General features: G+C 40.0%; 1 long non-coding RNA gene across 1 annotated transcript in view; it reads right to left on the reverse strand.

Moving 5' to 3' along the window:
* Window positions 1–9,863: 9,863 nt before the first annotated feature.
* The window catches only part of LOC107184486, a 19,959-nt gene continuing 14,903 nt past the window's right edge, over window positions 9,864–14,919 (reverse strand). The window contains exons 2-3 of the long non-coding RNA XR_001515330.1: window positions 10,334–10,341; window positions 9,864–9,973 (exon numbers count right to left, since the gene is read on the reverse strand). This is a non-coding gene — a long non-coding RNA (uncharacterized LOC107184486). The remainder of the gene's footprint in view (window positions 9,974–10,333; window positions 10,342–14,919) is intronic.

Here is a 14,919-nt window from a genome sequence, read left to right on the forward strand (position 1 = left end):
CCAAGTGTCCCGAGAAAGAAGACCATTAGTGTATTCTAAAGGCAGGAGCTAGAAGAGTGAGGGCTAAAAAAGAGCTGAATTGGACTCTTTTGGGAGGAAGCTTGGCAAGTGAGAGGGTTCAGAGTAGCTTCTACTAGACTTTTTCTGCCTGTATGATTTCAGGATTTTTTCTTAACCCTCTAAATATAAAATGTTTTTCAACCTCAAGAGAAAACTTATTTTACATTCCTAAATCATAGCACTCTTCAGAATTTCAAACCCAGTTTTACAGCTGTTTCTAACTTTGGGGAAGGTTCTTTTATGGAACATGCTAAGTATTTTTATTGAATGAATACTTTTATTCCTGCTCCAATTATTCTGAGACAGAAACAATGCTTAGGTGCAAGTGTAGTTTTTTTTTCTCTACCTTACATCGCTACTGTATTTTCTCATTGTTCATCTCTTCTCCTCTACTTCGCAGTTTTTGAGAGCAGCTAGTTTGTTCTCTGTAATCCTGATAGAATTTTATGCTTTTGTTATACTCTTTCCTGCTTCCTGAACAGATTTTAGCCATAATTGTATTGTTAGTCTTGATACTTGAAAAACTCCCTGCTTTTCATCTAAAAGCATTTCCATCAAAAGCACCTAAAATGAAAACTTCCTCTAAAAAATTCATTTTAATCAGATTGATGGCTCGCTCATCTTTTATCTTTTGTTTCATAGAATTATATTTTAAACAAAATTAGAATCTTCTAAAATAGTTTTCTTTCTGCTATAATATGTGTAAGCATATGTGTACCTATATGTGTATAAATGATTAAAAGCATTGAGAAAAAAATGACCCCTGAGGGCTCAGTCCTGCTGACCAGTGATCCCTGTGAGGTGGGACCTTAAGTGTAGGGTGGTCTCAGGACCCTTTGTGCCCTTATACATGATAGGGGTTCCCAGAGAGCTTTGGTTTATGTGAGCTATCATTGACATTTATCATGCAATGTTTTTAAGTATTTATTAATTCACTTTTAAAACCCACAAAAAACTTAAATGTTACCTAACATATTTTATTTTTAAAACTACATTTTAAAAAATTGATGAAAAGAGTGGAACTGTCTTATATTTTTGCAAATCTCTTTGATATCTGGCTTCTCATATCTGATTCTGTATTTAACCTGCTGTGATCTATTGCTTTGGTTGAGTATATGAAGAAGATCTAAACTCAAATAGATATGTAGTTGGAGAAGAGAGTATTTTATCAAACTTTTCACTTCATTGTGGATATTCTCTGATACTATCAGCAATAAGGGTCAATCAGTGCTATTTTCGTAAAGGTATGCTACAATATGGGATCTGAAAACCTACCAATGAATTTTGTATACATTTTGCTTTAAAATGTATTTGTCTATCTTGCACCTCTTTGAAAGAGCCTTTTAACCAAAAATGATTTTGTGACATAAAGCATTTGATCTTCCTAATTCACACTTTTAATTATACTGTGTCAAAAATCATGTTCCTTAATATCACCACCAAACTCAACAGAAAAGTGTTTGAGTATTTAAAAACCATTAAGTACATGATAGTGAATTTAAGTTTTCCAAAATTCGAATTTCACCTGGAAACTCAAATTTTATTAGGAATCACAAATATTGTCAGTTGGTTCTTTGACATGCCACATTCCCTTCATATATTGCAATAACAGTTTGCCAAATGCTCAAGTCTGAGTACATACAGTTTGTTAGTAGTATCTTCAAATAAAAATGTTGTTCAACCAACTTACACCATATACAAAACTAAACTCAAAGTGGGTAAAGGACTTAAATGTATGACGAGAAACCATAAAAACTCTAGAAGAATCCAAAGACAACAAAATCTCAGACATATGCCAAAGCAATTTCTTCACTGATATAGCTCCTAGGGCACTTGAAACTAAAGAGAAAATGAACAAATGGGACTACATCAAAATAAAAAGCTTCTGCACAGCAAAAGAAACAATCAACAAAATAACAAGAGAGCCCACTGCATGGGAGAATGTATTTGCCAGTGTTATATTTGAGAAGGGTTTAATCTCCAAAATTTATGGAGAATTCAAGCAACTTAACAAAAGGAAGATGAGCAATCCAATCAAGCCCTGCTGGGTGGGGATGCAGCCTGAGAACTCCCATGAAGCCCCAATGGGTGGGGCCGTGGTCTGAGATACCATGTCAAGCCCTGCCAGGTGGGGGCCCAGCCTCACCTCCCCCATCAAACCCTGCCAGGCCGGGGGGTACGGAGGGAGGAGGGGTTGAGGTCCCTTGGCCTGCTTACGTGGTGGGGGGTTCGGCCTGAGGTATTAGAAAACTGTGGTACATCTTCATGATGGAATACTATGCTGCTGTAAAAAAGAAGGAACTCTTACCATTTGCAATGGCATGGATGGAACTGGAGAGCATTATGCTAAGTGAAATTAGCCAGTCAATGAAGGAAAGATACCACATGATCTCACTCATTCATGGATAATAAAGACCATTTTAAACTTAAAAAAAAATGTTGTTCATGCAAAAAGTGGGTAGTGGAACTTTCAACTCAAACAGTACACAAGTGGTTTTCCCTCAGACAATCACTATAGTTTGATACATGGTAGAATGCTTTACTTCCCATTTTGCCTACAGAAATATTTAATAGATATGTCCTAAAGGGTCAATATTTAATAAACTAAATGTTACTGTTTCATCAGGAGATTCTTAAATGATATTGTAAACTTTTGTGTGCTTATTTACTAACTTGAGTATGTGGTGGAAAAGAACAAAATGATGACCAGATAGTTTGGAGCCACTACTTGGTATGAGCAGGGGCTAGCAGTTTTACCCACCATTGCATTTGCACCATCAATGCAAATGTCAGAGCAGTGAAAATGCCAAATAATGTCTTAGTATTATTAAGAAAGTATTTTTGACTTTGTGAACTTCCAGTGGACCATGGATCATCCTATCTAATAGTAGACAAACATGGTAATTGACCGTACCTTCGCTATGCCTCCCATTGGCTAATCAGCACAATATGCAAATTAACCGCCAACAAAGATGGAAGCTAATTTGCATACTGCAGGCAGAGTGGGACACTGGGAGCCACCATCCAAGCCCCTGTGTGCGACTCCAGGAGCCGCTGGAAAGCCAGGCCACAGGCAAGGCGACCCCCCCGGGACCCAGGAGCCCCTTTGCCTGTGCCCATGATCGTGACCATGATCGGAAAGCCGGGCTCAGGCAATGCAGCACCCCGGGACCCAGGAGCTGCCTTGCCTGCGCCCATGATCGTGATTTTTATAGGAAAGCCAGGCACAAGCAAGGCAGCTCCCTGGGACCCAGGAGCAGCCTTGCCTGTGGCCCATGATCCTGATCATGATCGTGATCTGAAAGCCGGGCCGCAGGCAAGGAGGCCCCCTGGAGCTCAGGAGCCCATCAGCGAGGTCTGCAGGCGAAGCAGCAATCAAGCTATGAGAGGGAAGGTGGAGGACGAAAGGAGCTACAGGAGCAGCTCTGGCCAGAGACTGAAGACTCCCGCCGGAGTGAGGAGCAAAGACTGAAGGCTCCAGCCACAGTGAAGACTGTGTGCAGAGCAAAGATGGAAGGTAGTGGCCAGAGTGAAAGTCTGGGTCTCAGGTGCCAGAGGAGAGCTGGTGCTGGCAGCCAGGGGAAAGAAGGCCTATTGCACAAATCTTCGTGCAACGGGCCTCTAATACTTTAAGAAACAACTACCATAAAATAAGCTTTGGATAACTTCAATATTAGTTCAAGACTTGAATGTTACCTCATTGCTACCTCAATTTTCTGAAAGATTAAACTGTCAATAAGTCAAGCAATGAATTTATTAGATGCTCTGCTTCCAGCAGAATGAGACTTGGAGCCAATGTCCAAGGTTGGAATTCCTTGCTACTCCTAGATCTTTTTTTCTCTCTCTCTTCGTCAGGTTTGTGATTCAGGGTCTGGGCACTAGGAAAGCACCATCCATGACCTCAATTCTAAAACTATATCAGTAACTGTATCAGTTCTGCTTCTCTCGTCATTTATCCTCAACCAAATGCTCCCCAGGCTGGTGAATTTCTCCTCAGTTGTACATTGTCTTGATTGATTTATAGTTATTCTCTGCATCTTATATTAGGTTTTTGGTGGTTGTTGTTTTTTTAAATAAAAATACATTTTACATTCCTCTATCTTGGTCACATGTTTGTTATCAACTTTTTTATATACTAAAATGACATTATCTACCCAATTGAGTTAAATTATAAAATTCTCTTGTGTTTTTACCTGTAGTTGACTAGAGGCCTGGTGCACAAAAATTTGTGCACTTGGGGGGGAAGGGGAGGGTCCCTCAGCCCGGCCTGTGCCCTCTAGCAGTCTGTGACCCCTCTGGAGATAAAGCCCTGCTGGCTTAAGCCTGCTCTTGGGTGGCAGAGGGCAGGCCCAATCCCTAGGTGCAGCACCTGATAGGGCTCAGAGAAGGGCCAAGTGGGGGGTTGGGGCACTGCCACTGTCACACTCAGGGCAGGGCCGATGGGGAGGTTATGGCTCTACCCCGTCACACACAGAGCAGGGCCCGTGGGGGGGGGGGGGGAGCGCCGCACCATGTCACACACAGAGCAGGGCCGATCAGGGGTTTTGGGCGCTGCCACCTGTGACGCTGATCCCGGTGCAGGGAGGCATATTACCCTTTTACTATATAGGAACTCGGAGGCCACTGCTGCTGGGAAAGCGGAAACCCTCGGGCCCAGACTTGTTTGTGTTCTATAATCGAAACTCTGTATCAACTCCAGCTCTGAGATCCCTGCTCGCTGAAAGCTGGTTTCTGGGGTTTTGTTTAGCTTCTATATTTGTAACTATGTTTCAAACTCCCCTCTCAGAGGCCAGCAAGGCAGGCGGGGAATGTTGGAGTCACTGAAGCAAACAAGCCTCATTCATGTTTGCTTTAAGCTGCCTGGCTGCCAGCCGCCATCTTGGCAGGCAGTTAATTTACATATCTCTCTGATTAGCCAATGGGAAGGGTAGCAGCTGTACGCCAGTTACCATGTTTCTCTTTTATTAGATAGGATACATCTAAAATCTTAGTCAGTTTCAATCCTCTGTTTATGTTTTCTGGAGAATTAGTGAAAGCCTTCTTCCTTGGTGTTCCTCTTTCTGTCCCTCCTAGAATCGGATGTTTCCTGATACAGGGAGTGAAGACCTTGATGGGGGAAGGTCTGGTGCTCTAGTCCTGGCATGACGATGAATTAGTGGCACAACACATCTCTCTTATTTCCACATTTGGGAAGCACAGAGATTGTGCTAGGTGATCTCTGGAGTCCTTCCTACTTCTGTGATTTCTTGTCTTCTAGAAGTATTTTCTCTGCTCCATCTCTCCACTAAACCGAGCATGGAGCATGAGTGAGCAGGAGATGGTTAAAATGTTTTCCAGTGTATTCTTTAGTATCGCCCCCCACCAGACAGAATGTACTCCCCTGGATAAGGCTAATGGGAGGTTGGCCTTTAATTAAAACAAGTCATTTGTCTTATAATATTCTACGGGATTGGATGAGTTTGCTCCCTCCATGCTCCTGGACGATAACTCAGGTGGAAGATTATAGCTATTTTCTTACTAAAGCCTTTGCACAAATCCCTTCTGTGATTAAAAAATAGATATAAAATAATATACATGAAAGTAATGTGGGTATACAGCAAGTTACCAACATGAAACACTTCCCATTTAAACCTCATTTTAGGCGAAAAGTACAGCTAAGAATCAACTTCCCATGCCTAGATCCCCACCGCACTTTTACTGCTTAGAAGCCATCCCAACTTGGCTGTGACTCTCCTGCTCTGAAAATAATCCTCTGAACTCTGCTGCCTCCACCTGGCAACGTTGGTCTAGACCAGCGGTTCTCAACCTGTGGGTCGCGACCCCTTTGGGGGTCAAATGACCCTTTCACAGGGGTCACCTAAGACCATCAGAAAACACATATATAATTACATATCATTTTTGTGATGAATCACTATGCTTTAATTATGTTCAATTTGTAACAATGGAAATATATCCTGCATATCAGATATTTACATTACGATTCATAACAATAGCAAAATTACAGTTATGAAGTAGCAACGAAAATAATTTTATGGTTGGGGGTCACCACAACATGAAGAACTGTATTAAAGGGTCATGGCATTAGGAAGGTTGAGAACCACTGGTCTAGACCTTGTCCTGTTAGTTTAGAACAGCAATTTTCAACATTTTTCATTTTACTGCACATATAAATTAATCACTAAAACTCTGCAGCACACTAAAAATATATATTTATTTGCCAATCTGAAAAAAAAGAGGTATAATTTTAATTCAGTCACACTGGACAGCTATTGTTGTGTTGGCTATTGTCATTTTTTTTAATTTGACAATCTAAGGCAAAGAAATCAGTGCCCCTGACTAAATAGTCAGGAATTAAATGATTTAAAAATTCTTGTTGTACACCAGTTGAAAATCACTGGTTTAAAAGACCCATGTTTCCGAGAATGGACTAATCTTGGGTAAACAATTGAGTCAGTTCTTGCCCGCAGGGCTATGGAATCTTTGGCTTTTCATTGCTGTTCCTTTGAGTGACAGATTGGGTTTACGGTAGTCATGACATAACTCAGGAGAAATGGGAACTACAAGTATATCATCTTCTTTAAAAACCTCTATCTACAACATGGTGTAAAGTATCTAATTTGGAATCAAAATGGCCTGTGTCAACTCTAAGTTCCATCACTGATTAGCTGGATGACTTAGAGCAGTTGATTTAATCTCACTGACCTTCAATTTCTTTATTTACAAAATAAAGATGATAAAAGTTTGCAGTTTTAGAGAATTATAAGACATAAATTTAATGTTTTATACCTGGGAAGTTCCAGGTAATGGCAATCATTATTACCTTTATAATCAATAATGGTTTGATTTTGAAAATTGTAGGTACTTTATTTGCATAACATCAATATGCTAATGATCAAGTGACATAACCGTGTGTTAATCCATATGCATGCTCTCTACTCTCTAGAAAGCAAAAAATACTAAATCTTATGGAAATTTATTTTAAGATTAACAGAAACAAAAAAGAATTGTGATATCATATTGGAATATTCTCATTTCTCTGGGTTTCTCATATGATGAAAGGAGTGACTTTAGGGTTGTTGAATTTCTTCCAAGTTGTACATCTTCTTGATTTATATTTATATAGAGACAACTTGTAAATGCAGAGTGTGGTGGCTGTCATGTCACTGCCCACTCTCACTAGCAGAGACAAATATTGCTTTTGAGTCTGATTCTTAGAACCTGGTTGATGGCTGGAGTGAAATTGATGTGTACGGCCTCAAGTTGAATACTGTTCATCTCATGTATTTTCCTGCCACTGAGCCTTCTCTACAATTACACTAGTTATTCCCTATTAAAGCTCGACTCAGTACCAGGCAATTGCTCTGCACCAAGAAAGTTGAAAGTATTATCAGATATTGCAATCAGTGCACAGGAAGGGAGGTTTCCATTTAACTTCAATGCAACCTCCCTTTTTGTCTGTGAACATTAGAAGAGGGCTTCTAACAAAATGGTCAAATTTGTGATCTCATTTGTTATAACTAGAACTATCTTCCCAAATGTGAGGCCTGATTTCCAGCAGCTGAAGGGAAGTCTATTGGATTAACTCCAGTCTTTTGATTGATTTGCTCTGGGTTCTATCAGTATGCAACACAGATGTAATGGTAGAAAATATAGAGTGTGTATCTTGGCTGATGACAAACTGGTTCTCTTCCAGAGAGCAAGATATTGTCAAGACTTGAGGCACCAGCTCATCATTCCAGAAACTTTAAACTTCTTCCACAATGTGAATATACTTCTGCTCTCATTTAAATTTTTTTAAAAAAATTGCTTATCACTCCATAGTACCAATAATCAAGTAACCACCCGTGGACTTTTCTCATGTACGGCTTATCATCTTCTGTGATCAAGCATAACTTCTGGCTTCATAACTTTCTCATTAGTGAATGTCTATTCAAAAAATGTTCACTAATTTTACAATAACCCAAAGAAATCATAAATAGGAAGGTAAATTAGATTCTGAGAAAAAAATAACATAATAATACATCTCCAAATAAAATGGAATTGGCTTTTTGGTTAGACCTTCCTTTATTTTATAACATAGCAAGGGTTTTTTTTTTTTTAAAAAAAAAACATCTTTATTGATTTTTAGAAAGAGAGGAAGGGAGAGGCAGAAAGAGGAACATTAATGAGAGACCAGAACATTGATCAGCTGTCTCCTGCATACCCCCTACCTGGGATCGAGCCCACAACCTGGGCATGTGCTTTGATCATGAATCAAACCAGCAATCTTTTGTTGCATGGGACAATGCCCAACCAACTGAGCCACACCAGCCAGGGCAGCAAGGTTTTAATGAAAGTTGATTGAAGTTAGTTAATTCTAATGATCCTCTCTATTAATTATTGTGTAGGTCCAGGTACGCTTTGCTATCATTAGTGGATACTTGGGAAAAATGAGACAAGGAGAGCAAAGTTGACTTAACATCCTGATAAGGGACAGGGGAAAGTTGAGACTCTTCCTTGAAGCCAGGCCCCCTGACTTCCACCCTTTTCACAAAGCTGCCTACCTCAATGTTATTTTTAATATTCTCCTTAGTAAGCAACATAGATTTATAATTTGGGGGGAGGGTGTATGTATTTAGACTTACTTCAAATCATCAGTTCAGTGTTAATCTTATAAAGTTATTTAAATCATTAGTTAGTTCATTATTAAAGTCCTAACTGGAATTGATCCAGCACTACAAATGAGAAAAATAAGAACAAAGTGATTTACAAGTAGGCAGTTAGCCAGATGTCTGCAGAGCACCTCAGGCAGCTTGACTACAAGTCATCATTGTGTGTCCCTAGTAAGTTTCCAAGTTATGATTAAGGTGTACCAGCTCTATAAAAAACTATATATGAAGTAGATTTAAGATGAACATTAACATGTTAGGGCCAGCACAGGACACACTTGAGAAATGCGACCATAGGTCACTGGCAGCCAGGATTACAGTAAAAGAGGGATATGGTAAGATTTGGGAGATTAGAGGGGCCTACATGAGATGAAAAGGAAATAATTAGAACGTTATGGAGGACATCTGGACAAGAATTCAGAAATCATTGTAGCAGCAGTGTGGATAGGGTAATAGGTATATATTTGAGAAAAACTAAGGGATCCTAGGGAGAAGCTGACTAATGAGAAATGGACTGAGGATGAAAGCAGCTTCTGGGTCATTTCCAGTTTCCTGGCATTGAAAGCAGGGAGAGGGACTGGCTTCATAAGGAAAGAGACTAATGGGAAAGGAGGAGGGAAGCAGAGGAGGATGTGGTCTTAGGAGTGGGGTTTAGTGTGACTTATACAGACAGCTTATCAAGACTCCTTTCTGTTTTCTATATAAAAATGTCCTGCAAGACATCATATTTAGATGGCGTGGAATAAGTTTTTAAAAAGAGAGATTTAACCCAGGAAAATAGATTTTGGAGTCATTAGTATCTAGGTGGGAATCAAAGTGGTAAATCTAGATAAAATATTTTGGGCACAAAACAGAAAAGGAAAAGGACAGAGAATAAACTTCTTCTGCTTCAGGCCTGGGTAGAAAAAGAACAGCACTTCAGTCCTAGATAGAAGGAGAACAGCTTTGAAAGGGCCTGAAAGGATGATGCAGGAGGTAGGAGATAAAGCAGCAGGGACAACTTTGGGGAATACCTGAGAGGAGAATTGGAGATGAATGTCAAGGACCCAGTGAAATAGGACGTGGTGTTCTTTGCTTCCTGAGGATCATGAAGCAATGGGGGATAGCCTGTGGGATAAGGGAGTGGTGAGAAGTGCAGGCGGGTGTATAGGAGGTATAAATGGTAATGGAAGGAGACTTGACTTGGGATGTGAACACACCATACAATATACCGATGATGCATTATAGAATTGTACACCTGAAACCTATATAATTTTATTAACCAACTAGAGGCCCGGTGCACAGATTTGTGAACCAGTGGGGTCCCTCGGCTTGGCCTGCATGGATCAGGCAAAAACTGGCTCTCTGACATCCCCTGAGGGGTCCCAGATTGTGAGAGGGCACAGGCCAGGCCTAGGGGTCCCACCGGTGCATGATCAGGGCCAGGGAGGGACCACAGGAGGGCTCCAGAGCATGTCCAGCCTGGTTCGCCCAGTTCCTATTGGCTGGACCCCAGTAGCAAGCTAACATACCAGTCAGAGCATCTCCCCTGTGGTGGTCAGTGTGCATCATAGCGACTGGTTGACTGGTCAAACAGTAGAACAAACAGTCGTACACTGAGCATATTAGGCTTTTATTATATAGACTATCACCCCTAATTAATTCTACTTAAAAAGAACCAAACAATAACTATGAAATTAAATTTCTCAAGCTGAGGTCTATAGACCATTGGAAATACAAATCATTCAATCATTAAATTAATATTTACTGAGCACCTACTATGTTCCATATTCTGTTTCAGGGCCAGGAAATTCTGCATTTATCTTAGATATAGATAAAGAAAATAAACAAATAAACCAATTAATAACACACTAATGTAAAATAATAATAATTGGATGAAGGAAATAAAGATAATAATGTGACTGAGGATGATGTAGCTATTTTAAAATAACTATTTCATTCACAGAAGGGAAAACTCAATATTGTGAAGGTGTCAAATATGCTCGAAGTCAATCTATAAATTTAATGTAATCTTATTCAAAATCCCAATATAGTTTTGGGGGGAACCTAACAAACTGAAATAAATGTGCCACACAAAGAAGGTAAAATAGTTCTACCAGATACCAGAACATATGGTAAAGCCATAAAGCTGTATGGTAACCATAGAACATTAGATCAATGGAACCAAACTGGAAGTTCAGAAACAGATTCCTATGTGTAAGAAAAATTAGGCAATAAAAAAGGTGGAATTTGGAGAAATGATGGTTTATTCTATACATAATTTTAAACATATGTTTAAAAGAGCAAAACTTAAAGGCATCTATTATACTAATACCCATCATTCATAAAAAATAAATTCCAATTGGAATAAAGGCAAAATTGTAAAAGAAATAAAAATACAAGTAAATATGTTTACAATACAGGGTAGAAAAAGAGTTCTTAAATGGACCACAAACAAAAAGAAACACGAAAATTACATGAGTGAGCTACACAGCAGTCCATAGAAGGCAGCTAAGACCAAAAGCACCATGTAAGCAATATGCACAAAATTACGCAGATTTTAAATGCCAAAATTAAACCTGTGTCTTTCACTGTTCTTTCTACTGTATCATGACAGGTCTTCAAACTGGAAAAAGAATTAAAATGGAAAGTTGGCCTAGCCGATGTGGCTCAGTGGTTGAGTGATAACCTATGAACCAGGATGCCACGGTTTGGTTCCCAGTCAGGGCACATGCAGGGGATGTGGGTTCCATCCCCAGTGGAAGGTGTACAGGAGGCAGCCGATCCATGATTCCCTCTCATCACTGATGTTTCTATCTCTCTCTCTCCCTCTTTCTTTCTCTCTGAAATTAATAAAAACACCTGGACATTTCTAAATAAATTACTTCCATTCAAGATGGTGGTATAGATAAATGCATACTCAAATCCTCCCCTAACCACATCAAAATTACAACTAAACTACAGAACAACCATCATTCAGAATTCCATAAAATCTAGCTGAACAGAAATCCTTCAACTAAGGATATAAAGAAGAAGCCACATCAAGACTGGTAGGAGGGGCAGAGACGCAAAACCGGCTGGCCCCCATCCATACCCGTGTGTGGCACATAAAAATATTAAATAATATCTTGAATGAAGATATTCCCCCCTGAGGAGGACCCAGACCAGGCTCCCTAGCCCCGGTTTCCAGTGCCAGAAAGACAAGTCCCCATAACTTCTGGCTGTAAAAATCAGCAGAGACTGTGGCTGAGTGAGACAGAGGATGCCTGGAGTCTCATAACTGTTAAATCAAAATCTTTCCTTTGTTGTATATAACCGTCATGAGACTCAGATTCACTCTCTCAGCAGCTCCAGTGCTGGGGCAATAGGTTGAAAGATACCAAGGACACATGGGAATAAACTGAATTGTTTGGCATCAGGACAAAACCTGGAGGGGCAGCTTTCTTTCAGGCATAAGTGCTGGCAGAAACCATTGCTCCTTTCCTGAGCGCTGCCCCAACAGAGATGCAGGAGGGTGCCATATCTGATTCTCCATCAACCTGGCTAACATTGTTCACACTGTCCTGGTGATTCCCACCCCACCCCATTCGACTTGCAGGCCCACCCACGCTGTTTTCAGTGGCTTTTCCATACAAATTCTTGTCTTGGTTCATGCTTTGGAGCTTCCTAAAATCTCTCAAATAAACAGCATCTGGCCTCAGCATGCTGCATATCTTTCACTAAGTGGCCTTAGGCCCAGCACTAGTGGCAACTGGCCTTCATTTGCAGCTTGGCTTCTCAGGGGCACTTCCGAGCCCAGCATAAGTAGCAGCCATCCGAAGATTGCTTTGTAGCTCATGCCAGGTGGCCCTGGCAGGGCTCAGGTGGCAGTTGACCTTGGTCTGTGTCTCCTGGGAAGCTCCAGAGCCAGTGCACCCAGTGGACAGCTTCAGACCACATAGAAGCACCACCCAACCACCTTCACAAGCGATACACTCAAGGAATGGGTACCAGAACCCTGCTGAGTAAGCCCTGTTCCATGGGCTTAGCCCCTGCATAGCTGATCCTCCATGGTGGTAGCAGCCAGTTCTCACAGCCAATCATCCTGGGGGTAAATCCCTCCCACTGAGGTAGCAATAATAATTAAGGCTCCACAACAACAAGAGTGTGTACACAGAACACACAAAATGGAGAATGCCCAGCTCAAGTGAAAGGAAGGCTGTACCACTGGAACCTACAGGATACATACAACATAAGGCCACTCTACCAAAACTGGGAGGTGTAGCAGCTCTACCTAATGCATAGAAACAAACACAGGGAGACAAAGAAACATGCCTCAAATGAAAGAACAGGACAAAACTCCGGAAAAAAAAAACTATACAAAATGGGGATATCCAATCTCCATGCAGAGTTCCAGACATTGGTTATAAGGATGCTCAATGAATTTAGGGGAAGAGTAGATAAACTTAGTGAGACCTTCAACAAAGAGATAGGAAACATAGAAACATAGATAGAAAACATAAAAAACATAAAAAAGGACCAGTCAGAAATAAATACTACATTAACTGAAATGAAGAATACATTATAGGGAATCAACAGTACAGTAAATAAAGCAGAGGATCAGAGATTTGGAATATAAGGAAACATAAAATAATCAGACCAGCAAAAAGAAAAAGAATACAAAAAATCAGAATAGTATAAGGAGCCTCTGTGATAACTTCAAGTGTACCAACATTTCCATCATGGGAATACCAGAAGAGAAGAGTGAGAGCAAGGAATTGACAACCTATGTGAAAAAATAATGACAGAAACTTCCCTAACCTGGTGAAGGAAATAGACATACAAGTCCAGGAAGCACAGAGAGTCCCAAACAAGATGAAACTAAAGAGGACCACACCAAGACACATCATAATTAAAATTTTAAAGGTTAAAGACAAAAAGAGAAACTCAAAAACAACAAAAGAAAAGCACTTAGGATCTACAACCAAGATTACCTAGCAAAGCTATCATTGAGAATCAAAAAACATATAAAGAGCTTTCCAGATAAGAAAAAGCTAATGGAGTTCATCACCAGTAAACCAGTTTTATAAGAAATGTTAAAGGGTCTTCTTTAAGAAGAAGAAGAAATAAAAAAAGGTTAAAAATATTAGTAATAAGATACATACATATCTATCAACAATTACTTTATTTATTTTTTAAAAATATATATTATTGATTTTTTACAGAGAAGAAGGGAGAGGGATAGAGAGTTAAAAACATCAATCAGAAAGAAACATCGATCAGCTGCCTCCTACACACTCCCCACCGGGGTTGTGTCCTCAACAAGGTACATGTCCTTGACCGGAATCAAACCTGGGACCCTTGAGTCTGCAGGCCAATGCTCTATCCACTGACCCAAACAAGTTAGGGCTATCAACAATTACTTTAAATGCAAATGGATTAAATGCTCCAATCAAAAGACATATGGAGGCTGGATGGTTAACAAAGCAAGACCTTCACATATGCTGACTACCAGAGAGTCACTTCAGATCAAAAGAAACATATAGACTAAAAGTAAAGGGGTGGAAAAAGATATTTCATGCCTGGGTATTTATCAGAAGAAAACCAAAACACTAAATAAAAAAGACATACAGTAGATCTATATGTTCATCGCAGCTATATTTACAATAGCCAAGATATGGAAGCAACCTAAGTGTCCATCAATAGATGAATGGATAAAGAAGAAGTGGCACATATATACAATGGAATATGATTCAGTCATTAAAAAAGAATAAAATCATGCCATCTGCAAAACATAGATGAACCTGGAGGGTATTGTGCTCAGTGAGATAAGTCAAACAGGGGAAGACAAATGCCATATGATTTCACTTATATATGGAATCTAAAAAACAAAATAAACAAGCAGAACAGAAACAGACTAAGAGATACAAAGAACATTTTGACAGTTGCCAGATGGGAAGGAGTCAGGGGGATGGGTGAAAAATGTGAAGGGATTAAAAAGTAAAAATTGGGCACTGGCTGCTGTAGCTCAGTTGGTTGGGCACTGTCCTGTGCATCAAAGGGTTACCAGTTCAATTCCAGTCAGGACAATGCCCAGGTTGCAGGCTTGATCTTTTGTAGGGAGCATGCAGGAGGCAGCAGATAGATGTTCTGCTCTCACATCTCTTTCTCTCTCTCTCTCTCTCTCTCTCTCTCTCTCTTTCTCTCTCTCTCTCTTTCTCTAAAAATCAATAACAAAATATTTTTAAAAAGT

This window comes from Myotis davidii, unplaced genomic scaffold (assembly GCF_000327345.1).
Source record: "Myotis davidii unplaced genomic scaffold, ASM32734v1 scaffold544, whole genome shotgun sequence".
NCBI classification, from domain to species: domain Eukaryota; kingdom Metazoa; phylum Chordata; class Mammalia; order Chiroptera; family Vespertilionidae; genus Myotis; species Myotis davidii.